We start from the raw sequence: 26214 nt of genomic DNA on the forward strand, positions 1-26214 counted from the left end.
ATGTGTAAGTAGAATAATAAATTTGACAATGCGTATGAAGACCTAAAAACTGTCTTCCTCATGTTTTTAATATAGCCATTTTACTACTGAATATTTATGCTTAAGGTAAAAATCATAAATGTGAGCAAAATTGCATGAACAGCAGTCTACACTGATCTGTTTTACATTTATAATCTTTTAAACAAAAATATTCCTATTTAACTTATGGTATTAGATGGAAAGTAATAAACATTACAAGTTGTATAACAAGAGATGATTAAAAAAGAGAAATGTTCATAATGCACTGCTAGATAAAAAGTATAGCTCTCTATAGAAAACGTGAAAAATAATGATAATAAAAATCAAACCTACTACTTCATCACCCTGAACATACCGGGAAACAAGGTGTGATGTAGTGACATATGTACAGTGTACATGTACACATGCAGGCCTTATGTGTGAGGACCTACTTATTTTTTAGTGTTTTCTGTACCAAGTCTAAAATATATATGTAAAATTGGAAATCATTATAAATTTATTTTTCCTTAATAATCTGTGCAAAAAAATTCTTACACTTTCATGAAATAATTATTAATGAGAGATTAAAAATTGTCATGTATCTGTGACTGGAAATTTCATTCTATCCACTAGCTATTTTTAGATTTTTTTGATCAGTTTCATAGCTTTAATTCTACCTTAAAAGTACGGAATCTTCATCATTCAAAGAAGTAAAACTAGGTTGTATATTGTCAGGACAGAAATAACACATCTATTAATCTGAGCAACATATTTTTAAGTTTGTAGACTAGAACCCAATGAAGTTTAGGGGTAGTTGTATCACAGTACTGGTTTATATGGAAATTACTCTGAATATGAGCAATTGTGCAAGATTTGCACATTTCATTTTAGACATAATGATGGTGATGGTTATAGATTTCTTTTTAATGAGAGGGGAAAAGAAATATGATGATTATGAAATTTATCTTTTTTCTTTTACTGTAAAAACAGTAGAAATGTTTTCTCCAACTCAACTTTAGAAAGATACTTAGGTAGTGATGCAGATACCAAAATCAATTCTACAAAAGAAGTCCTGTTAAGAATGTCAGCAGTCTAACTTGTTTGCTTGCTTGAAGGCCATTGGAATTCTCAGGGTTTATCTTTACTATTCCATATATAAGGTCAGGTTAGCAGCCTTATTAAATCCAAGCACAAATACAATGGTAGATCTGATTCTTATTCTTCTCCCTGTGAATGTTATGAGTGTCACACACTGATAGGATTGAAGCTGTGTTGGGGCCAGTTAGCTGACTCATACACAGACAAAGGATAAAAAACAACAAAAAAATGTCTAGGTTGACAACTGTGATATACTGTACAGATCTCCAGTGATGAGAACAAAAAAGGGGGCTCAATTCTGTGTTCTAATACTAATATTTTGGTGACCTCTTAGCAAGATACTTAACCATTAAATGTTTATTAAATTGTATACTTTTATTATTTATTTATTTAACATATTTATTGGAGTATAATTGCTTTACAATGGTGTGTTAGTTTCTGCTTTATAACAAAGTGAATCAGCTATACATATATCCCCATATCCCCTCCCTCTTGCTTCTCCCTCCCACCCTCCGTATCCCATTCCTCTAGGTAGTCACAAAGCACCGAGTTGACTTCAGAATCTCTCTTGTTTTCTCTCTCTCTTCCTATCTTTATCCATCTCTACCTCTCTCTCTATGTCCATATGTGTGTGTGCTATATGTGTGTTTTATATATGTGAATATATATTCAAATCTCGGTCAGTTGTATTCATTTAGAACTAGCAAATGGAAATTGGAATTACTATACATTAAATGCAATGTAAAATTTCAGATTTAAAGACTAGTATCTATTCCTTTTACATATTTCATTTTGTATCATGAAGGCATGATTCACGACTAGTTTCTCTTCTTTTATGGCATATTGCTATAATGAGTTTTCATAATAATGCTTCTTGCTCACAATATTAAAATAGGCAAAACGTTCTATTGAATGAGCATATTAGGAGAAATAAAGTGCCTTAGCCTGGTTTAAAAGATAAAGATATATCTATCACTGGCATGAAGAAGAATATTCTGACAAAATATTCTTTCTCATTGTAGTAAGAGTTTTAACTCAATAATACAAATGAGTTCAGTTCATCAATTCTTTAAAATTTTACTTTGTAAGGAATTTTGAATTAAATTAGAAAATTCCAGTAACTTCCCCTTATTATTAGAGAAAGAAGGATTCCATATATAATTGGACAGAGATGAATATAATTTATTTTTAGTTTTCCTCTTTGTGCCAACATTAGGCAAGCCACCAAATTTATATTGATTACAGGGGGTTATAATATTCTTATTCATCATCTTATTCATGACTGCCTCTGAGGTATCAATATAGAGAGTGTTAAAATTGGAACATTTTTTAATGCGTCATCTGAAAACATGGGCAGGGGGGAATAAATAGAGATATGCAATTAATTGTTTCCCAAAAGCAAAAGTGCTAAAGGTAAGATCCAGAGATAAACAGTTGAAGTTGGTTAAAGGAAATGTTATCACCATATTGGTGAAGAAGCAAAAGTGAGCCAGCTGATAAAACTTTCAAGAAATGAGGTTGAAATAACCCCAAATTCCTGGGAAGACTAAAATTAAAAGAAGCATGAGCTTTGAATGAACTGGAAGATTAGGGTATAAAAAATGCAGTGAATATGGAGGTAACAATAAGAAGTGAGGAGAAATTTTACTCCACTTCCAGGTCTAAGGACTATTGGAAATATTAGAAAATAATCTATTGGAAATATTGGACATTAAAAAAAAAAAAGACACAGAAAACAAATTTCACTATAGAGCACTTTTCAGAGAAGCCCTTGAAAAAACAAGAGGTTGTACTGATGATTAAAAATTCCCACCAGAGGTGCAGTTTTTTTCTAATTGATACTGGGAAAAATAGGAAGATACGAAATTATAGTTTTATTTGAAGTATAGACTAAGAGGTGATATTCTTTGCTTTTCCAGAAAGTTTTATAACATTTTTTGTCATCATATTTAAATTATACAAGAAAAAAATGAAGTATTTTGAAGCTACAGTCTTATCAGTGGAGTATCTCTTTGCACCGCTGTATCCATTGAATTGATCGAACCTGTATTTGCTTTACCCATTTTCTAAGCTTTCATTTAAGGTTGTGATCATAAACACAGACCTGGTGCCTGCAGTGACCTTTAATTCCACTCTGCAAATGCAGAAAAGTTGCTTTCTGTTTTGCTGTCATTATTACTTACTGGAAAAGTCAGGCCAGTGAACCCTCTCCTGCCACTTGAACAAATGTGACTCTAAAAGAGTATGAGTGTTTGTCCTCACCTTACACACATGAGAAAGAGAACAGGAGAACAGGGAATGTTTGTGATATTGCAGCTGACAACAGTCATGAATCTACTGAAGTAGAACAAGGACAGCAAATCTTATGGTTTTAAGTTTATCATAATACAAGTTGTGTTATTTGTGACATTATGCTATATATTCATGGATAATAGGTGAGTTGTGCACAGTACGACAAAAATTTCACTCTCAGTTTCACTTTCTTTAGCAATTTAGAGTAAATGATTAATGTAGAGAATGATCTAACAAGATATTTAGAAAATCCTAAAAATATGGGTAGTTTGTTAACCATCACAAACTACAATCCAAATCGGGAATGCCTGAGATCAAAGGATTATCTGGGAAAATATATTCAGATTGATATTGTGACATGAAAGCTCTAGAACACATGGCTTCCATCTGTTTATATTTCCTCTTGATGATCCTAAGGAAGACTCACCGTCCAAATTTGGTAATCTCTTGAATAAAGTGCCTGGCCCATCAATCATGAGCATTGATGATTCTGGACAGGCATCATATGCTGGGAAACACAAACACTGGTGAGTTTAGGTAATTGCATTTCTTTAATATTATATTGATTATGAATTCAAAAAGAAATTAAAAAGTAAGCGTACTTAGATATAAAACACATTCCTAGTCTTTTGTGAATAATTTAGAAAAGTCATTAAATTACAAAAGGAAGAGAGAGACACCAATATTTAACATTTAGTATCTTTTACAGATTTGAAAATATAAGAAAAAAGTGTGCTGTATTAAGAAACAAATGCAAGTTTCCTTGACATTTTTGTCTTAATTTTCAGGGAGAAAAATAATATACCCAACTCAAAATAACCTTTTTAAAGGAAACAGGCATTATTATTTTTATCTATAATGATGTTTGGTTTAAAAAATATATAGCTATAATGTATAAACTTGGGAATTTTTTGTTAACTTATTCAAGAAAGTAAAAGTCACATCTATGTTTCTTTTTATTCTAGTTTTATTAATTCACAGTAAATAAATAATTTTTACCAGTCTGTTAAGTACATTGTTCAGTCTGAGTTTCATTATATTCCATTATTAACCAATTATGAATACTAAAAATGAACAGTTATTTAATGGAGCCTATATAAACAAGATTAAATGTAAAGCTGTTACTTGCATTTTGACTTGTATTTATCCAAAATGCTCTGAGAAATTCAGTAAGTGGATACTGAAGTATATGTTACTTTTTAATAGTCTGAATACAGGTTAGTATAGAGGAAATAAGGAAGGTCATTTGGCTTTACTGACAGTTTTAAACATAAACCAAATAGTAATTCTATAAGTGGTATGTCCATAGATTTCTACTAAATTGCCAGCAAATTTATTATTTGGACATTTGTCTTCCCAGTGTGTTCAAAATTTTGTTTCAGAATAAGAAATCTGTATCAATCCCCCATGTATCTTTAAATAAATGGAGACCTAAAACCAGTTTGAATTCCTTTGGTTCATTTTTCAGTTGCAAGTTGTCAAGGAGCATCCCCTCTTCCCAAAGCTCATATTGTGTGCAGTTGTAAATTGCTATTCTATTTTGACAGGCTGCTGTTCTGAAGGATACGGCTATTTATTTCAACAGGGAATTTTTTCTGGCTACTAAACTTTCTAGTCTTGAAATGAATTTTCTATTACATAACTGACCTTTCAACTATCTAACCCCTAAACACATAAAAAAATTTCCCTTCTATTTATCAACATTGTTCTTACTGTAACATTTGTTTTGCTTCTCTCTATGTATGCATTTTCCAAGAGTATGACAAGGGTAGTTGAAGGAATTAATGGTGGGGAATAAGCTATATGTGTGAATTTATGATCCATAAAAAAATATTTCAAAATGATTATATTTCCCCTGCACTAGTAAGAATATTATCTCAACAATTCTAGTAGTGCCTTTTTTTTCTCACTCCTTGTACATCACTTAACTATACAAATATATTGATTTGCTAAAACACTTTGGCTTAGAGATTCTAGAATTTTTTTCCTCTTTTCATTTTGCTGTTAAAAATTAAATATCAAAAGCCAGTATGATGAGACAATAGTTATCAGTAAACACAAATTAATTCTCAATCTAAGCATACTTGGCATTTTCTAAATGCTGACACCATATCTTATAGTGTTGCTAAAAGCTAAAGATAATGCAAAACTAAACTCTGTAACAAAAACTACTCTTTTCTTTTGTTGGGGGGGGGGGCAAGGGCATTTCCACTCCAAGAATCATCCCTCTATTGATTCCTTGTTAGTTTCCCACTACTACCTATTTTTATAGGTCAACAACAACAAAAAAATTATCTGATCACACAAACACATATTCTCTTCATAGAATTAAAAGAGAAACTTTAAATAAAATCTCTCATATTTTTAAACTGAATGTCCTCACTCTAGCATTGATTTTGATGGACAGAACAGTTGAACAGGAAAAGCTGTGGTTCAGAGAGATACACACACAATAGTGACATTAAAATGTATTATTATTTGTATTAATGTTGAACACTGTGACAAAGTGATCTTGGCATTCATTCAAAGGAACTCTTCAGGCCTATTCTTTTCAACTCATTCAAGTCATAGATATACCTCTTGAACAAAATTGGCTAGATATTTTCCAAGAACTTGGGCATCTTCCATGACATTTCCCTTCCTGAATCCAGAATAGTCAGTTCTTCTGAGAGTTTCATCATATCAAAATTTTGTTACAACAGGAAAAACACAACAAAATCCAACAAACAAAACAAAGTGAACACCAACAATTCCTTCCTGAAAGCCAGTTTAAAATAAATAATTTATAGATATCTTCAAGATGAAACTGCCTATGGAAAAAAAAAAAAAAGAAATAGTGTGTAAAGACCACAATGGTGGCCCAATTTTAATGTTGAACAGTTGTTACATTTTCTCATAAATTGAGGTACATATGGGTAACTTTGTGTCTTTTGCTTTGGTAAGAAATTATACATTTCTTAAAGTGGGATAGAAAATAATATGAACATTTCTTAGATAGGTATTTTCAGGTGTATAAAAAATTATTAGACTTTAAAATCACATTACATAAACTTTTATTTTCCCAGTTGACAACTAATAAGAATCATTCCAATTTTTTCTATAATATTTCAACTTCCTATGCAATTTTGGCCTTAAAATATCATACATTATACATATAATTTTTGAACATACAGTTTTTATAAATAATGAGTCTAGATCATTTAAAGAGCTTGTTTCATGAAAATATTGTTCCATGTGGTAAAGAAAATAATTACAAAGATAACTATTATGGTCTTTGTTCTCTACAGATTAAAATGTCAATGGACAGAAAAAATAAAGGAGATTTACTTACTTCCTTATAAAGGGAAGAAGTTTTCCTACTGATAGATGTCAGGGACATGTAGAGGGGCAGGAAGTGGAATCTGGGTGGGAAGAATTTGAGATATACATTTGCCAAAAATCTGTATTGTAATGAATGAGGAAACAATTCAAAAGGAATACAATTAAGAAATGCAATTAGGAAAAAGATAATATTTGCAGGCATAAAACTTTTAAAAGAATAAATAACATACATATTTGTGATACGATTCTTTTATCACTAATTCCTTTGGATTGTTCACATGTACTATCTGAACCCAGAAAACAATTCACTAATTTGGCAAAATGTAATATCAACATACGAAGCTCAATAACTATCACATCATAAATAATAAAAAGTTAAAAGACATAATGGAAAAGAAGAGCTTACTTACCATGGTCACAAAACATAAAATAATTAGAAATAAACATCATGAAATTGGGTGAACTAACCCAATCAGATATTAAAACATAGACCATCTAAATTTTAAAATTATACTACTGGTAGATACATGATCAAGTAGAACAGAAATAGAAAGTCCAAAGGACACTAAAGAAATATGAAACTTTAATATGATAATAAGGTTCGTGTTCCAAATTGCTGGGATCACAATAAGCTTATTAATAGATGATAATGGTACAATTAGTCAACCCTTTAGGATAAAATTGCATCATTTGTTAAAATACACCAGTAACACCTTAATGTTTAAGATCTAAATGTAGAAATGAGCAATATAAACATACTAGAAAAAAATATGACAGAATTCCTTTAAAATCTGCATATTCATAAATATTTTCCAACTATGTCTCAAAATTCAGATGCAATAATAAAAACAGTTAACAAATATGATAGACAAAATTTTATAATAATTCCATTGCAAAACACAGTTAGCAATATCAAAGGCAATGGCCAAATGGATAAAAATATTTACAGTATATAACACCACAGAATGAAAGGGCCTGTAACCTTAATTTTTAAAAAATCTCAAAAAAACATTGAGGGAAAAAAGCTGAAAACTCAATGTAATAGTAAATAACAGATGCAAAATTAATTTTTTAAATGCTCAAAAAAGATATAAAATAGTTCTTATATATATAGAAATATATTTAAATTCACTTATACCTGAAATGCAAATTAAAGCTATACTTAGTCACAGTGTCTCATCTATTAAATTGACAGATGCCAAAGACATGACAACATATGCTGTTGGCTAAGCTGTGGGGAAAAGAAGTATCATTTTATTATTGCTGCTGGGACTGTGAAATGGCATAACCCCTGTGAAGGCAATATCTACCAAAACTGCATATGTATTTACCATTTGATCCATAAATCCCACTTTCTAGAATTTACACTGTAATTTTAAAATATGTGTTAAGTGTAAAAAACACAGATGCCACTTAATAAGTCTAAAATACTATTTCTGGGGCAAGAAATAACAGGAAAGATGAATATATGAATATACCTGCTTAATTTTCAGGAAAGTAATTAGTTACCTATAAAGGTCGGGAGTGAGAAGAATCGTAGGAAGAAAAGAAAGAATGAGATTTTATATAGTGAGATAAATCAATATTATTTACCTTATTAATGGAAATTTGAACCTTGACCAACAACTCCTTATTTTCCCCACATCCCAAATCTTGGCAAACACCATTCTACTACTCTCCATTTTTATGAGTTTGCTTTTTGCAGATTCCACACATAAGTGACATCATATAGTATTTGCCTTTCTCTGTCTGATATTACACTTAGCAAAATGCACTCAAGGTCCATCCATGTTGTCACAAGTGGCAGAATTTCTTTTTCTCATGACTGTATAATATTCCATTGTGCATATATATACTTTATTCATTCATACATTGATTGACAATTAGGTTATTTCCTTATATTGGCTACTCTGAATAATGAAGAAATAAACATGAGATTGCAGATATTTCTTCAAGACCTTGTTTTTATTTCCTTTAAATATATATCCCACTACTGGGCATATACCCTGAGAAAACCATAATTCAAAAAGAGTCATGTACCAAAATGTTCATTGCAGCTCTATTTACAATAGCCAGGACATAGAAGCAACCTAAGTGTCCATCAACAGATGAATGGATAAAGAAGATGTGACACATATATTCAATGGAATATTACGCAGCCATAAAAAGAAACGAAATTGAGCTATTTGTAATGAGGTGGATAGACCTAGAGTCTGTCATACAGAGTGAAGTAAGTCAGAAAGAGAGAGACAAATACTGTATGCTAACACACATATATGGAATTTAAGAAAAAAAATGTCATGAAGAACCTAGGGATAAGACAGGAATAGAGACACAGACCTACTAGAGAATGGACTTGAGGATATGGGGATGGGGAAGGGTAAGCTGTGACAAAGTGAGAGAGAGGCATGGACATATATACACTACCAAACGTAAGGTAGATAGCTAGTGGGAGGCAGCTGCATAGCACAGGGAGCTCAGCTCGGTGCTTTGTGACCGCCTGGAGGGGTGGGATAGGGAGGGTGGGAGGGAGGGAGATGCAAGAGGGAAGAGATATGGGAACATATGTATATGTATAACTGATTCACTTTGTTATAAAGCAGGAACTAACACACCATTGTAAAGCAATTATACTACAATAAATAAATAAATAAATAAATATATACACACACACACAGAAGTGGGATTGTGGATCATATGATAATTCTAGTCATAATAATTTGAGAAACTTCGGTAATGTTTTCCAGAGTAAATGTACCAATTTACATTCTCAGCAACAGTGCACAATGGCTCTTTTCTCCACATCCGTGCAAACACTTACCTTTTGTCTTTTTGAAGATATTATATATATATAATAATATCTTTATATTATTATATATATAATATTATTATATATAGTTATTCTAAAAGGTGCCTGGTGATATTTCATTGTGATTTCATTTGCATTTCCCTGATAGTTACTCATGTTAAGCCTATTTTCATGTTGATACAGTTTGGAAAAATGTCTACTTGGTTTCTCTGTCATTTTCTTAATTTTTTTTATTTTATATTGGAGTATAGTTGATTAACAAAGTTGTGATACTTTCAGGTGTAGAGCAAAGTGATTCAGTTATACATATACATATATCTATTATTTTTCAAAGTATTTTGCCACTTAGGTCGTTATATAATATTGAGCAGAGTCCCTGTGCTATACAGTAGGTCCCTGCTGGTTATCCATTTTATTTTATTTTATTTTTTTCACATCTTTATTGGAGTATAATTGCTTTTAATTGTTGTGGTAGTTTCTGCTGTATAACAAAGTGAATCAGCTATATGTATATGTATATCCCCTTATCCCCTCCCTCTTGCATCTGCCTTCCACCCTCCCTATCCCACCCCTCTAGTTGGTCACAAAGCACCAAGCTGATCTCCCTGTGCTATGCAGCTGCTTGCCACTAGCTATCTATTTTATATTTGGTACTGTATATATGTCAATGTCATTCACTCACTTCGTCCCAGCTTACCCTTTGCCCTCCCCGTGTCCTCAAGTCCGTTCTCTACATCTGCGTCTTCATTCCTTTCCTGCCCTTAGGTTCTCCAGAACCATATTTCTTATTTAGACCCCATATATATGTGTTAGCATATGATATTTGTTTTTCTCTATCTGACTTACTTCACTCTGTATGACAGACTCTAGGTCCATCCACCTAACCACAAATAACTCAATTTCATTTCTTTTTATGACTAATATTCCATTGTATTTATGGACCACATCTTTATTCATTCCTCTGTTGATGGACACTTAGGTTCTTTCCATGTCCTAGCTATTTTAAATAGAGCTGCAATGAACATTGTGGTACATGACTCTTTTAGAATTTTGGTTTTCTCAGGGTATATGCCCAGTAGTGGAATTGCTGGGTCATATGGTAGTTCTATTTTTAGTATTTTAAGGAACCTCCATACTGTTCTCCATAGTGGCTGTATTAATTTACATTCTTACCAACAGGACAAGAGGGTTCGTTTTTCTCCACACCCTGTCCAGCATTTATTGTTTGTAGATATCTTAATGATGGCCATTCCAGCCAGTGTGAGGAGACACCTCATTGTACTTTTGATTTGCGTTTCTCTAATGATTAGTGATGTTGAACATTCTTTCATGTGTTGGTTGGCAAGCTGTATATTTCTTTGGAGAAATGTCTATTTAGGTCTTCTGCCCATTTTTGTATTGGGCTGTCCATTTTTTGATATTGAGCTGCATGAGCTGCTTGTACATTTTGGAGATTAATCCTTTTCCAGGTGCTTCATTTGCAAATATTTTCTCCCATTCTGAGGGTTGTCTTTTCATCTTGTTTATGGTTTCCTTTGCTGTGCAAAAGCTTTTAAGTTTCATTAGGCCTGATTTGTTTATATTTGTTTTAATTTCCATTTCTCTAGGAGGTGGGTCAAAAAGTTTCTTGCTGTGATTTATATCATGCCTATGTTTTCCTCTAAGAGTTTTATGATGTCTGGCCTTTAATTTAGGTCTTTAAACCATTTGGAGTTTATTTTTGTATACAGTGTTAGGGAGTGTTCTAATTTCATTCTTTTACATGTAGCTGTCCAGTTTTCCCAGCACCAATTATTGAAGAGGCTGTCTTTTCTCCATTGTATATTCTTGGCTCCTTTATCAAAAATAAGGTGACCATATGTGCATAGGTTTATCTCTGGGTTTTCTATCCTGTTCCATTGATTTATATTTCTGTTTTTGTGCCAGTACCATACTGTCATAATTACCATAGCTTTGTAGTATAGTCTGAAGTCAGGGAGCCTGATTCCTCTAGCTCCGTTTTTCTTTCTCAATATTGCCTTTGTTCTTCAGGATCTTTTGTGTTTCCATACACATTTTGAAATTTTTCATTCTAGCTCTGTGAGAAATGCCATTGATAGTTTGATAGAGATTGCATTGAATATATAGATTGCTTTGGGTAGTATAATTTTTTTCACAATGTTAAATCTTCCAATCCAAGAACATGGTATATCTCTCCATCTGATTGTATCCTCTTTATCTTCTTCCATCAGTGTCTAATAGTTTTCTTAATACAGGTCTTTTGTCTCCTAGGTAGGTTTATTACTAGGTTTTTTATTCTTTTTGTTGCAAAGGTAAAAGGGGGTGTTTCCTTAATTTCTCTTTCAGATTTTTCAGCATTAGTGTATAGGAATGCAAGAGATTACTGTGAATTAATTTTGTATCCTGCTACATTACCAAATTCATTGTTTACCTCTAGTAGTTTTCTGGTAGCATCTTTAGGATTCTCTATTGTAGTATCATGTCATCTGCAAACAGTGACAATTTTACTTCTTTTCTGATTTAGATTCCTTTGATTTCATTTTCTTCTCTGACTGCTGTGGCTAAAACTTCCAAAATTATGTTGAATTATACTGGTGAGAGTGGGCAACCTTGTCTTGTTCCTGATCTTAGTGGAAATGGCTTCCATTTTTCATCATTGGGAAAGATGTTGGCTGTGGGTTTGTCATATATGACCATATTATGTTGAGGTAAGTTCCCTCTATGCCTACTTTCTGGAAATTTTTTAATCATAAATTGGTGTTGAATTTTGTCAAAGGCTTTTTCTGCATCTATTGAGATTATCATATGGTTTTTATCCTTCAATTTGTTAATATGGTGTATCATATTAATTGATTTGTGTATATTGAAGAATCTTTGCATTCCTGGGATAGAACCCACTTGATCATGCTGTATGATCCTTTTAATGTGCTGTTGGATTCTTTTTGCTAGTGTTTTGTCGAGGATGTTTGCATCTATGTTCATCAGTGTTATTGGCCTATAGTTTTCTTTTATTGTGATATATTTGGTTTTAGTATCAGGGTCATGGTGGCCTCGTAGAGTGAGTTTGGGAGTGTTCCTCCCTCTTATATTTTTTTTGAAGACTTTGAAAAGGATAGGGGTTAGCTCTTTTCTAAATGTTTGATAGAATTTGCCTGTGAGGTCATCTGGTCCTGGGCTTTTCTTTTTTGGAAGATTTTTAATCAGAGTTTCAATTTTGGTGCTTGTGACTGGTCTGTTTATTTTTTTCTATTTCTTCCTGGTTCAGTCTCAGAAGGTTGTGCTTTTCTAAGAAATTGTCCATTCTTCCAGATTGTCTGTTGTTTTGGCATATGATTGCTTGTAGTAATTTCTTATGATCCTTTGTATTTCTACAGTGTCAGTTGTTACTTGTCCTTTTTCATTACTTTTTTTTTTTTTTTTTTTTGGTGGTACATGGGCCTCTCACTCTTATGGCCTCTCCCGTTGTGGAGCACAGGCTCTGGACACGCAGGCTCAGCAGCCATGGCTCACGGGACTAGCTGCTTCACTGCTTGTGGGATCTTCCTGGACCAGGGCATGAACCCGTGTTCCCTGCATCGGCAGGCAGACTCTCAACCACTGCATCACCAGGGAAGCCCTCCATTTTCATTTCTAATTGTTGATTGAGTCTTCTCCCTTTTTTTCTTGATGAGTCTGGCTAATGGTTTATCAATTTTGTTTATCTTCTCAAAGAACCAGCTTTTAGTTTTTTTCATCTTTGTTATTGTTTCCTACATTTCTTTTTCATTTATTTCTGATCTGATCTTTATGATTTCTTTCCTTGTGCAGTTTGAGTATTTTCTTGTTTCTTGAGGTGGGATTGTACTGCTATAAATTTCTCTCTTAGAACTGCTTTTGCTGCATCCCAAATGTTTTGGGTCATTGTGTTTTCATTGTCATTTGTTTCTAGGTATTTTTTGATTTCCTCTTCAATTTCTTCAGTGATCTTTTGGTTATTTAGTAGTGTATTGTTTAGCCTCCATGTGTTTGTATTTTTTACAGTTTTTTCCTGTAATTGATATCTAGTCTCATAACACTGTGGTAGGAAAATATACGTGATGCCATTTCAATTTTCTTAAATTTGCCAAGGCTTGATTTGTGACCCAAATATTATCTATCCTGGAGAATGTTCCATGAGCCCTTGAGAAGAAAGTCTATTCTGCAGTTTTTTGGTGAAATGTTTATAAATATCAGTTAGTCTATCTTGCTTAAGTGTTATTTAAAGCTTCTGTTCCTTATTTATTTTTATTTTGGATAATCTGTCCATTGGTGAAAGTCAGTGTTAAAGTCCCCTACTATGATTTTGTTACTATCAATTTTCCCTTTTATGGCTGCTGGCATTTGCCTTATATATCGTGGTGCTCCTATGTTTGGTGTATAAATATTTACAATTGTTATATCTTCTTCTTGGATTGATCCCTTGATCATTATGTTGTGTCCTTCTTTGTCTTTCATAATAGTCTTATTTTAAAGTCTATTTTGTCTGATATGGGAATTGCTACTCCAGCTTTCTTTTCATTTCCATTTGCATGGAATATCTTTTTCCATCCACTCACTTTCAGTCTGTATGTGTCCTGAGGTCTAATGTGGTTCTCTTGTAGACAGAATACTTACAGGTCTTGTTGTTGTATCCATTAAGTCAATCTATCTCTTTTGGTTGGAGCATTAAATCATTTACATTTAAGGTAGTTATTTATATGTATGTTCCTATTACCATTTTCATAGTTGTTTTGAGTTTGTTATTGTAGGTCTTTACCTTTTCTTGTGTTTCCTGCCTAGAGAAGTTCCATTAGCATTTGTTGTAAAGCTGGTTTGGTGTTGCTGTATTCTCTTAACTTTTGCTTGTCTGTAAAGGTTTTAATTTCTCTGTTTAATCTGAATGATATCCTTGCTGGGTACAGTAATCTTGGTTGCAGTTTTTTCCCTTTCATCACTGTAACTGTGTCCTGCCACTTCCTTCTGACTTGCAGAGTTTCTGCTAAAAGATCAGCTGTTAACCTTATGGGAATTCCCTTGTATGTTAATTGTTGCTTTTCCTTTGCTGCTTTTATTTTTTTTTTTTGCTTTATATTTATTTTTTGATAATTTGATTAACATGTGCTTGGCATATTTCTCCTTGGATTTATCCTGTATGGACTCTCTGTGTTTCCTGGACTTGTTTATTTCCTTTCCCATATTAAGGAAGCTTTCAACTATAAACTCTTCAAATATTTTCTCAGTCCCTTTTCCTTTTTTTTCTCTTCTTCTTCTGGGGCCCCTATAATTTGAATGTTGGTGTATTTTATGTTGTCCTGGAGGTCTCTGAGACTGTCCTCAATTCTTTTCATTCTTTTCTTTTAATTCTCCTCTGCAGTAGTTATTTCCAATATTTTATCTTCCAGGTCACTTATCCATTCTTCTGCCTCAGTTATTCTGCTATTGATTCCTTCTAGAGTATTTTAAATTTCATTTATTGTGTTATTCATCATTATTTGTTTGCTCTTTAGTTCTTTTATGTCCTTGTTAAATGTTTCTTGTATTTTCTCCATTCTATTTCCAAGATTGATCATGTTTACTATAATTTATCTATATATATTTTTTCAGGTAGACCCTCTTATTTCTTCCTCATTTGTTTGGTCTGTTGGGTTTTACCTTGCTTCTTCATCTGCTGTGCAATTCTCTGTTTTCTCATTTTGCTTAAGTTACCGTGTTTGGGGTGTCCTTTTTGCAGGCTGATGATTAATAGTTCCTGTTGTTTTTGGTGTCTGCCTCCAACGGGTAAGGTTGTTTCAGTGTGTTGTGTAGGCTTCCTGGTGGAGAGGACTGGTTCCTGTGCTCTGGTGTATGAGGCTGGATCTTGTCTTTCTCGTGGGCAAGACCACATCTGATGGTTGTTTTTTGGTGTCTGTGACATTATTATTATTTTAGGCAGCCTCTCTGCTAATGGGTGGATTTGTGCTCCTGTCTTGCTAGTTGTTTGGCATATGGTATCCAGCACTGTAGCTTGCTTGTCATTGAGTGGAGCTGGGTCTACACGTTGAGATGGAGATCTTTGATATAACTTTTGCCATTTGATATTACATGGAGCCAGGAGGTCTTTGGTGGGCCAATGTCCTGAAGTCAGCTCTCTCACCTCAGAGGCTCAGGCCTGACACCTGGCTGGAGCAGTAAGACCCTGTCAACCACATGGCTCAGTAGAAAAGAGAGAAAAAAGCAGAAAGAAAAATAAAATAAAGTTATTAAAATAAAAATATATTATTAAAAATAAAAAAATAAAAGTAATAAAAAAGAAGAAAGCTACCCAACCAAAAAAAAAAAAAAAAAAACAGACAAAATCACACAAAGAAGCATACACACTCACAAAAAGAGAAAATGGAATATATATATATATATATATATATATATATATATATAGAGAGAGAGAGAGAGAGAGAGAGAGAGAGAGAGAGCAACCAAATTAATAAACAAATCTACAAAGGAAAATAAGCGCTAAATACTAAACTAAGGTAAACATAAAACCAGAAACAAATTAGATGCAGAAAGCAAACACCAATTCTACAGTTGTTCCCAAAGTTCACTGCCTGAATTTTGGGATGATTGTTTGTTTATTCAGGTATTCCACAGATGCAGGGTAGATCAATTTGATTGTGGAGATTTAATCCTCTGCTCCTGAGACTGCATGGAGAGATTTCCCTTTCTCTTCCTTGTTCATACAGCTCTGGGGGTTCAGCTTTGGATTTGGCCCCACCTCTGCATGTAGGTTGCCTGAGGGCGTCTGTTCCCCACCCAGAGAGAACAAGGTTAAGTAGCAGCTGATTACGGTGCTCTGGCTCACTCAGGCCAGGGGGAGGGTGGGGTACAGAATGCAGTGTGAGCCTATGGCAGCAGAGGTCCCATGACATTTCAACAGCCTGAGGCATGCTGTGTGTTCTCCAGGAGAGTTGTCCCTGTTTTACAGGACCCTGGTAGTGGCAGGCTGTACAGGCTCCCAGGGCGGGAGGTGTGGATAGTGACCTGTGCTTGCTCACAGGCTTCTTGGGGGCTACAGCAGCAGCCTTAGAGTTTCATGCCCGTCTCTGGTGTCTGCCCTGATAGCCGAGGCTTGCCCCCATCTCTAGAGCTTGTTTAGGCAGTGATCTGAATCCTCTCTCCTCGCCCACCCTGAAACAATGGTGTCTGGCCTCTTAGGCACCTCCAGACTTTTGCCCGGACTCCCTTCCAGCTAGCTGTAATGCACTAGCCCCCTTCAGGCTATGTTCACACAGCCAACTGCAGTCCTCTCCCTGAGATCTGAACTCCAAAGCCTGAGCCTCAGCTCCCAGCCCACACCCATCGTGTCAGGTGAGCAGACAAGCCTCTCAGGCTGGTGAGTGCTGGCTGGCACCAATCCTCTGTGTGGAAATCTCTCCACTTTGCCCTCTGCACCCCTGTTACTGCACTCTCCTCTGCAGCTCCGAAGCTTCCCCCACCCCCCTGTCTCTACCAGTGAAGGAGCTTCCTAGTGTGTGGAAACTTCTCCTCCTTCACAGCTGCCTCCCAGAGGTGCAGGTCCCATCCCTATTGTTTTGTCTCTGTATTTTCTTTTGCCCTACCCATGTACGTAGGGAGTTTCTTGCCTTTTGGGAAGTGTGAGGTCTTCTGCCATCATTCAGTTTGTATTCTGTAGGAGTTGTTCCTCATGTAGATGTATTTCTGACATATTTGTGGGGAGGAAGGTGATCTCCACATCTTACTCCTCTGTCATCTTGAAGTTCCTCTGGTTATCCATTTTAAATGTAGCAGTGCCTCTGTCCATTTTTAATTGTATTGTTTTGTTTGTTTGTTTGTTTTGCTATTGAGTCATATGAGTCATTTATATATTTTGGATATTAACCACTTACCAGATGTATGATTTTAAAATATTTCTCCCATTCTATATGTTGCCTTTCTCTTTTGCTGTTTATGATAATATTAAATATAGAAACTTCTAAAAAACTCCACCAAAAAGTTTTCAGAATTAATCAACAAATACAGTAAAGTTCCAAGATACAAAACCAATATACAGAAATCAGTTGTGTTTCTATACAAAAACAATGAAACATCTGAAAAAGAAAACAGTCACATTCACAATAGCATCAAATATAATAAAACACTTAGGAATAAATTTAAACAAGGAGGTAAAAGATCTGTGGACTGAAAACTACAAGCCTTTGGAGCTAGTTACTCTACCAGTTTCACTGGAGTACTCGCATATTTTTAAAATTTTAGATTTTAGAACATTTTATCTATCTGAAATTAAATTTAGATCAGCTAGAATGATTTAATATTGAACATGAACAGAAAGTAATGAACCTAAGTACACATAATATTCACAATATTCACACAGAAGAAAATTTAAGAAGGATATTAATACTACTTACATTTGAATATCATTCTAACTGTATGTTTTCAATAAGATATATACTAAGGACAAAAGACTGCACAGGACTATTGAACTCTGCTAAGTAGCTTTACTGTTATAGTGGTACATTTGATTATCTTTACATATATTATGTTGCACAATAAAATAAATTAAGGCAGCAACTCCTTAGGACTCAAAATTCTCACCATATAAGTAAAATATAGTGGAGAAAAGCTCTGTTTTCTTGGCTAATATTCAGAAGCATTAACATCAACTTGTGATTTTTCATACTATGTATTCCCTTCTCACAACTAAACCAGATTAAACCCAGTGATATTCTACTAGTAATGTATAAAGCTAGGGCCCAAATGTTGATTTCTAAATTCCATTCCACATAACTGAGGCACTCTTACCATCTCTTATTAAATATCATCCCCTTCTAACAGGTTGACTGCAGATCTAGATAGAATAAGTAAAATAAAATTTTATCCCAAACAATTTCTTTGGGAAAAAAATGTCCTCAGAGACTAATTGGAATATTTAAAATAGCAATTTGTGTATCAAAGGAAATAGTGATGATGATGGATTGTAACACTGAGTAAAGGAAAAGTACCCATAAGCTCCACATGGATAATCTAAATAAACATGAAAGAAAGAAAGGGAGGAATTTTTTTTTAGGAGACAAACAACAGCTAATAAATGGAAAAATTTCACTTGGTGACTTGTATATCCACCAATGCTCCATAACTAAATGGCACCATCAACAGGACAAACTGAAAGGATATTACCCTGTTGTGATAAATACACATTACTTTTGTTGTATTACTGTCAAAACATTTTAACTTGGATCCAATCCTGAGGCAAATATCAGACAACCAAATATATACGTATTTAAAATAACTGGTGTATACTTGTTGCCAATAAAAAAAAAAAACAGCCTAAGTTAGAAAAAAAAAAAGAAAAAGACTTATCTAAATTAAATTTAGACTAAAGGACAAAACAAAAAAATTCAGTGTATGATCCTTAATTATATCTTAGAGTAAGAGAAAAAAATTCAGAAGTTGTTTATTGGGACAATTGGAAAGTTGCATGTATCAATGCTAAACGATTGAGAGAAATGCAAATATTACCTTTATTTAGAAGGTTGTTCTTGCTCTAAGGAGACACATGTTGAGTGTTTGTTGGTAAAGCATTGTGATTTCTTTAATATACTCTGAAATGGATTAGCTAAAAAATAATGTCTATGTATGTATGTCTAGATGTGAATATGTATGTATGCATGTACATCTGTGTGTATATATTTATGTATGAAGGATGAGTGAAAGCAAATATATCAAAATGTAAATAACGTATGGATATGGCTGAAGAGGATATGGGCATATTTTGGTTTGATATATTGCAAAATGTAAAGCTCGTAGACAAATTTTAATAGAGTTATTGTGACCATAAAGCAATCCAAGCCAATTCAGGTATGTGGCCCCTGTGACGTGAATCACTGTGTAGCACACATATGCCAGACAAGGTCTGAAAGTTCCTTCAAATACTTTCTTCGCATCAAAAGTGATACAGAAATGCAAGTGTGGCCTGGGGCTTTGATTGGTGCAGGTAGAGCTCGACTGCATATCATCTACTCTCTCCACTTCAGAGGGCCATTGGAGCTTTGCCTGGGAAGCAGGAACTAGGGACATGGAGCGATCACTATGTTTTATATACTGGCCACAGTGTCCATATAAATGGGATTCTGTTTTATAGCCTACATATCAAGAGAGCAAAATTTTGTTAGTTCTTTGCTAGTTGGGAAGGAAAACAGAAATCAGAAAAGATGTTGCAAGCCCTTATTTTTTCAATCTCTACTCAGACTATCAGAGGACATTTAGGAGCAAATTACAATACATTATAGTAGAAAATGCACCTTAGGTTTTTACAGCAGCCTCCACTAAAAGTATAGGTAACTGTCAACTATTTAAATTTTAAAATCTATAATTGTAAATAAGGAAGCCTGGAAATAAGGAAGGAATAAAGAAAAAATGGAAGCAACTAAATTGCTCCTATTTAAAGAAGAAATCAAAAAATGGAAAGACAAATATTTAGAAATGTAAAATAATGAGAATATTTTGTGCCTGACAAATTTAATTTTAAATAGCAGGCTATGTGTCCTTACATTTTTAATAAAGAATATACAGATGCCATTGGAAATAAGCAAGACAAAGTAAAGCATCTGGAAGAATTTTTTTTAATTAAACTAAAAACAGCAAAATTTTTTAAGGTTTTTAAAATAATAAAAATCTCCCCAAAATTAAACAGTGCTAGGAAAAGATGAACAAAAATAATTTAGTTACAGATGGGATTAAGTGAAAATTATTACATAAATTGAATGTAATCTCATTTTTAAAAGTTCATAAAAATTATGATTATCAGTGTACTTATATATGTATATTGTTAATGACCAATATTTATTCAAGTAGAAAATCTAATTAAACCCACAATCTGGTTTAAGTAGTAAATTGTTTCATCGAATTACAATTAAATATTACCCAACTGGACACTTGGTAATTGCTTTTAATCAAAATTTTGTATGTAGTCTCATGAGTCTGTAAACAGAGCCTTTATTATTTCAATAAATAACAAAATAACATTTTTAAATATTTCAGAATATGGACATAGAAGCGTAAGTCATAATAATTTTTAGGGGAGTTGAGGAAGATGGCGGAAGGGGGAGTTGAGGAAGATGGCAGAAGAGTAAGATGCGGAGATCACCTTCCTCCCCACAGATACATCAGAAATACATGTACACGTGGAACTGCTCCTATAGAACACCCACTGAACGCTGGCAGAAGACCTCAGACATCCCAAAAGGCAAGAAAGTCCCCATGTACCTGGGTAGGGCAAAAGAAAAAAGAATAAACAGAGACAAAAGAATAGGGACGGGACCTGCACCAGTGGGAGGGAGCTGTGAAGGAGGAAAGGTTTCCACACACTAGGAAGCCGCTTCATGGGGGGAAACTGTGGGTGGTGGAGGGGGGAAGCTTCGGAGCCTCGGAGGAGAGCACAGAACAGGGGTGCGGAGGGCAAAGCGGAGAGATTCCCACACAGAGGATCAGTGCCGACCAGCACTCACCAGCCCAAGAGGCTTGTCTGCTCACCCGCCGGGAAAGACGGTGATTGGGAGCTGAAGCTGGGGATTGCAGGGAGAGGACTGGGGTTGGTGGCATGAACATAGCCTGAAGGGGTTAGTGTGCCACCTATAGCCAGGCGGGAGTCTGGGAAAAAGTCTGGACATGCCAAAGAGGCAAGAGACTGTTTCTTCCCTCTTTGTTTCCTGGTGTGCTAGGAGAGGAGATTAAAAACGCCTCTTAAAGGAGCTCCAGAAATGGGCGTGAGCCACGGCTATCAGTGTGGAACCCGGAGACAGAAATGAGACGCTAAGACTGCTGCTGCTGCTGCTGCCACCAAGAAACCTGTGTGTGAGCACAGGTCACTATCCACACCTCCGCTCCTGGGAGCTTCTGCAGCCTGCCACTGCCAGGTTCCCGTCATCCAGGGACAACTTACCCAGGAGAGCACACAGAGTGCCTCAGGCTGCTGCAACGTCACACTGGCCTATGCCACCGCAGGCTCACCCCACATCGGTACCCCTCCCTTCCCCCGGCCTGAATGAGCCTGAGCCCATGAATCAGCTGCTCCTTTAACCCCGTACTGTCGGAGTGAAGAACAGACGCCCTGAGGGGACCTACACGCAGAGGCAGGGCCAAATCCAAAGCTGAACCCCAGGAGCTATGCGAACAAAGAAGGGAAAGGGAAATTTCTCCAAGCAGCCACAGGAGCAGCAGATTAAATCTCCACAATCAACTTGATGTACACTGCATCTGTGGAATACCTGAATAGACAACGAATCATCCCAAATTGAGGATGTGGACTTTGGGAGCAAGATTTATTATTTTTTCCCCTTCTCCCCTTTTTGTGACTGTGTATGCTTCTGTGTGAGATTCTGTCTTTATAGCTTTGCTTTCACCATTTGTCCTAGGATTTTGCCCATCTGTTATTTTTTTGTTGTTGTTGTTGTTTCTTCTTACTTTAAAAAAAAACCTTAATAATTATTTTTATATTAATAACAATATTTTATCTTTTATATTATCCTCTTTCTCTCTCTTTCTTTCTTTCTTTCTTTCTTTCTTTCTTTCTTTCTTTCTTTCTTTCTTTCTTTCTTTCTTTCTTTCATTTTTTCTGCCTTTTATTTTGAGCTGTGTGGCTGAAAGGCTCTTGGTGCTCCAGCCAGGAGTCAGTGCTGTGCCTCTGAGGTGGGAGAGCCAACTTCAGGACACTGGTCCACAAGAGACCTCCAAGCTCCACATAATATCAAACGGTGAAAATATCCCAAAGATCTCCATCTCAACACCAACACCCAGCTTCACTCAATGACCAGCAAGCTATAGTGCTGGACACCCTATGCCAAACAACTAGCTAGACAGGAACACAACCCCACCCACTAGCAGAGAGGCTGCCTACAATCATAAAAAGGCCACAGACACCCGCAAAGACACCACCATATGTGGACCTCCCCCAAGAAAGACAAGATCCAGGCTTATCACACCAGAACACAGGCACTAGTCCCCTCCACCAGGAAGACTACATAACCCACTGAACCAACCTTAGCCACTGGGGAAAGACACCAAAAAAAAAACCAGGAAGTATGAACTTGCAGCCTGCAAAAAGGAGACCGCAAACACAGTAAGATAAGCAAAATAAGAAGACAGAAAAACACACAGAAGATGAAGGAGAAAGTAAAAACCCAACAAACCCAACAAATGAAGAGGAAATAGGCAGTCTACCTGAAAAAGAATTCAGAATAATGATAGTAAAGACATACAAAATCTTGGAAATTGAACAGAGAAAATGCAAGAAACATTTAACAAGGACCTAGAAGAACTAAAGAGGAAATAAGCAATGATGAACAACACAATAAATGAAATTAAAAATACTCTAGAAGGGATCATTTGCAGAATAACTGAGGCAGAAGAATGGATAAGTGACCTAGAAGATAAAATAGTGGAAATAACTACTGCAGAAAAGAAAAAAGAATGAAAAGAATTGAGGACAGTCTCAGAGACCTCTGGGACAACATTAAAAGCAACAACATTCAAATTATAGGTGTCCCAGAATAAGAAGAGAAAAAGAAATGGACTGAGAAAATATTTGAAGAGACTATAGTTGAAAATTTCCCTAATATGGGAAAGGAAATAGTTAATCAAGTCCAGGAAGCACAGAGAGTCCCATACAGGATAAATACAAGGAAAACATGCCAAGACACATACGAATCAAACTTTTAAAAATTAAATACAAAGAAAACCTATTAGAAGCAGCAAGGAAAATACAACAAATAACACTCAAGGGAATCCCCATAAGGTTAACAGCTGATCTTTCAACAGAAATGCTGTAAGCCAGAAGGGAGAAGCAGGACATATTTAAAGAGATGAAAGAGAAAAACCTACAACCAAGATTACTCTATCCAGCAAGGATCTCATTCAGATTTGATGGAGAAATTAAAAACTTTAGAGACAATTAAAACTTGAGAGAGTTCAGCACCACCACACCAGCTTTAAAACAATGCTAAAGGAATGTCTCTAGGCAAGAAACACAAGAGAAGGAAAAGACCAACAATAACAAACTCAAAACAATTAAGAAAATGGGTATAGGAATATACATATCGATAATTACCTTAAATATAAATGGATTAAATGTTCCCACCAAAAGACACAGACTGGCTGAATGGATATAAAAACAAGATCCATATATATGCTGTCTACAAGAGAACCACTTCAGACCTAGGGACATATACAGACTGTAAATGACGGGATGGAAAAAGATATTCCATGCAAATGGAAATCAAAGGAAAACTAGAGTAGCAATTCTCATATCTGACATATAGACTTTAAAATAAAGACTATTACAAGAGGCAAAGAAACATACTACATAATGATCAAGGGATTGATCCAAGAAGAAGATATAACAATTGTAAATAATTATGTACCCAACATAGGAGCACATCAATACATAGGCAAATGCTAACAGCCATAAAAGGTGAAATTGACAGTAACACATTCATAGTAGGGGATTTTAACACCCCACTTTCACCAATGGACAGATCATCTAAAATGAAAATAAATAAGGAAACACAAGCTTTAAATGATACAACAAACAAGATGCGCTTAATTGTTATTTATAGGACATTCCACCCAAACCCAACAGAATACATATTTTTCTGAAGTGCTCATGGAATATTCTCCAGGATAGATCATAGCTGGGGTCACAAATCAAGTCTTGGTAAATTTAAGAAAATTGAAATCGTATCAAGTATCTTTTCTGATCACAACACTATGAGACTAGATATCAATTAAAGGAAAAGATCTGTAAAAAATACAAACACGTGGAGGCTAAACAATACACTACTTAATAACCAAGAGATCACTGAAGAAATCACAGAGGAAAAAAAAAATACCTAGAAACAAATGACAATGGATACTCGATGACCCAAAACCTATGGGATGCAGGAAAAGCACTTCTAACAGGGAAGTTTATAGCAATACAATCCTACGTTAAGAAACAGGAAACATCTCAAATAAACAACCTAACCTTGCACCTAAAGCAATTAGAGAAAGAAGAACAAAACAAACCCAAAGTTAGCAGAAGGAAAGAAATCATAAACATCAGATCAGAAACAAATGAAAAAGAAATGAAGGAAACGATAACAAAGATCAATAAAATGAAAAGCTGGTTCTTTGAGAAGATAAACAAAATTGATAAAGCATTAGCCAGACTCATCAAGAAAAAAAGGGAGAAGACTCAGATCAATAGAATTAGAAATGAAAAAGGAGAAGTAACAACTGACACTGCAGAAATACAAAAGATATTGAGAGATTACTACAAGCAACTCTAGGCCAATAAAATGGACAACCTGGAGGAAATGGACAAATTCTTAGAAATGCACAACTGCCAAGAGGGAACCAGAAGGAAATAGAAAATATGAACAGACCAATCACAAGCACTGAAGTTGAAACTGTGATTAAAAATTTTCCAACAGGGCTTCTCTGGTGGCACAGTGGTTGAGACTCTGCCTGCCAATGCAGGGGACACGGGTTTGTGCCCCAGTCCAGGAAGATCCCACATGCCACGGAGCGGCTAGTCCATGAGCCATGGCCACGGAGCCTGTGTGTACGAAGCCAGTGCTCCACAGTGGGAGAGACCACAACAGTGAGAGGCTCTCCTACCGCCAAAAAAAATAAAAATAAATCTTCCAACAAACAAAAGCCCAGGACCAGATGGTTTCACAGGCGAATTATATCAAACATTTAGAAAAGATCTAACACCTATCCTTCTCAAACTCTTCCAAAATATAGAAGAGGGAGGAACACTCTCAAATTCATTCTATAAGGCCACCATCACCCTGATAGCAATACCAGAGAAAGGTGTCAGAAAGAAAGAAAACTACAGGCCTATATCACTGATGAACATAGATCCAAAACTCCTCAACATAATACTAGCAAACAGAATGCAATAACACGTTAAAAGTATCATACACCATGATCAAGTGGGGTTTATTCTAGGAATTCAAGGATTCTTCAATATACACATATCAATCAACATGATACACCATATTAAGAAATTGAAGGAGCAAAACGATATGATCATCTCAATAGATGCAGAGAAAGCTTTCAACAAAATTCAACACTCATTTATGATAAAAACCCTGCAGAAAGTGGCACAGAGGGAACTTTCCTCAACATAATAAAGGCTATATATGACAATCCCACAGCCAACATCATCCTCAATGGTGATAAACTGAAATTATTTCCACTAAGATCAGGATCAAGGCAAGGTTGCTCACTCTCACCACTATTATTCCACATAGTTTTGGAAGTTTTAGTCCCAGCAGGCAGAGAAGAGAAAGAAATAAAAGGAATCGAAATCAGAAAAGAAGAAGTAAAACTGTCACTGTTTGCTGATGACATGATACTCTACATAGAGAATCCTAAAGATGCTACCAGAAAACTACTAGAGCTAATCAATGAATTTGGTAAAGTAGCAGGATATAAAATCAATGCACAGGGCCTTCCCTGGTGGCACACTTGTTGAGAGTCTGCCTGCTGATGCAGGTCACAAGGGTTCATGCCCCGGTCTGGGAAGATCCCACATGCCACGGAGAGGCTAGACCCATGAGCCATGGTCACTGAGCCTGTGCGTCCAGAACCTGTGATCTGCAACAGGAGAGGCCACAACAGTGAGAGGCCCATGTACCGCAAAAAAAAAAAAAAAATGCACAGAA

Source organism: Pseudorca crassidens, chromosome 14, assembly GCF_039906515.1.
Source record: "Pseudorca crassidens isolate mPseCra1 chromosome 14, mPseCra1.hap1, whole genome shotgun sequence".
Taxonomy (NCBI): domain Eukaryota; kingdom Metazoa; phylum Chordata; class Mammalia; order Artiodactyla; family Delphinidae; genus Pseudorca; species Pseudorca crassidens.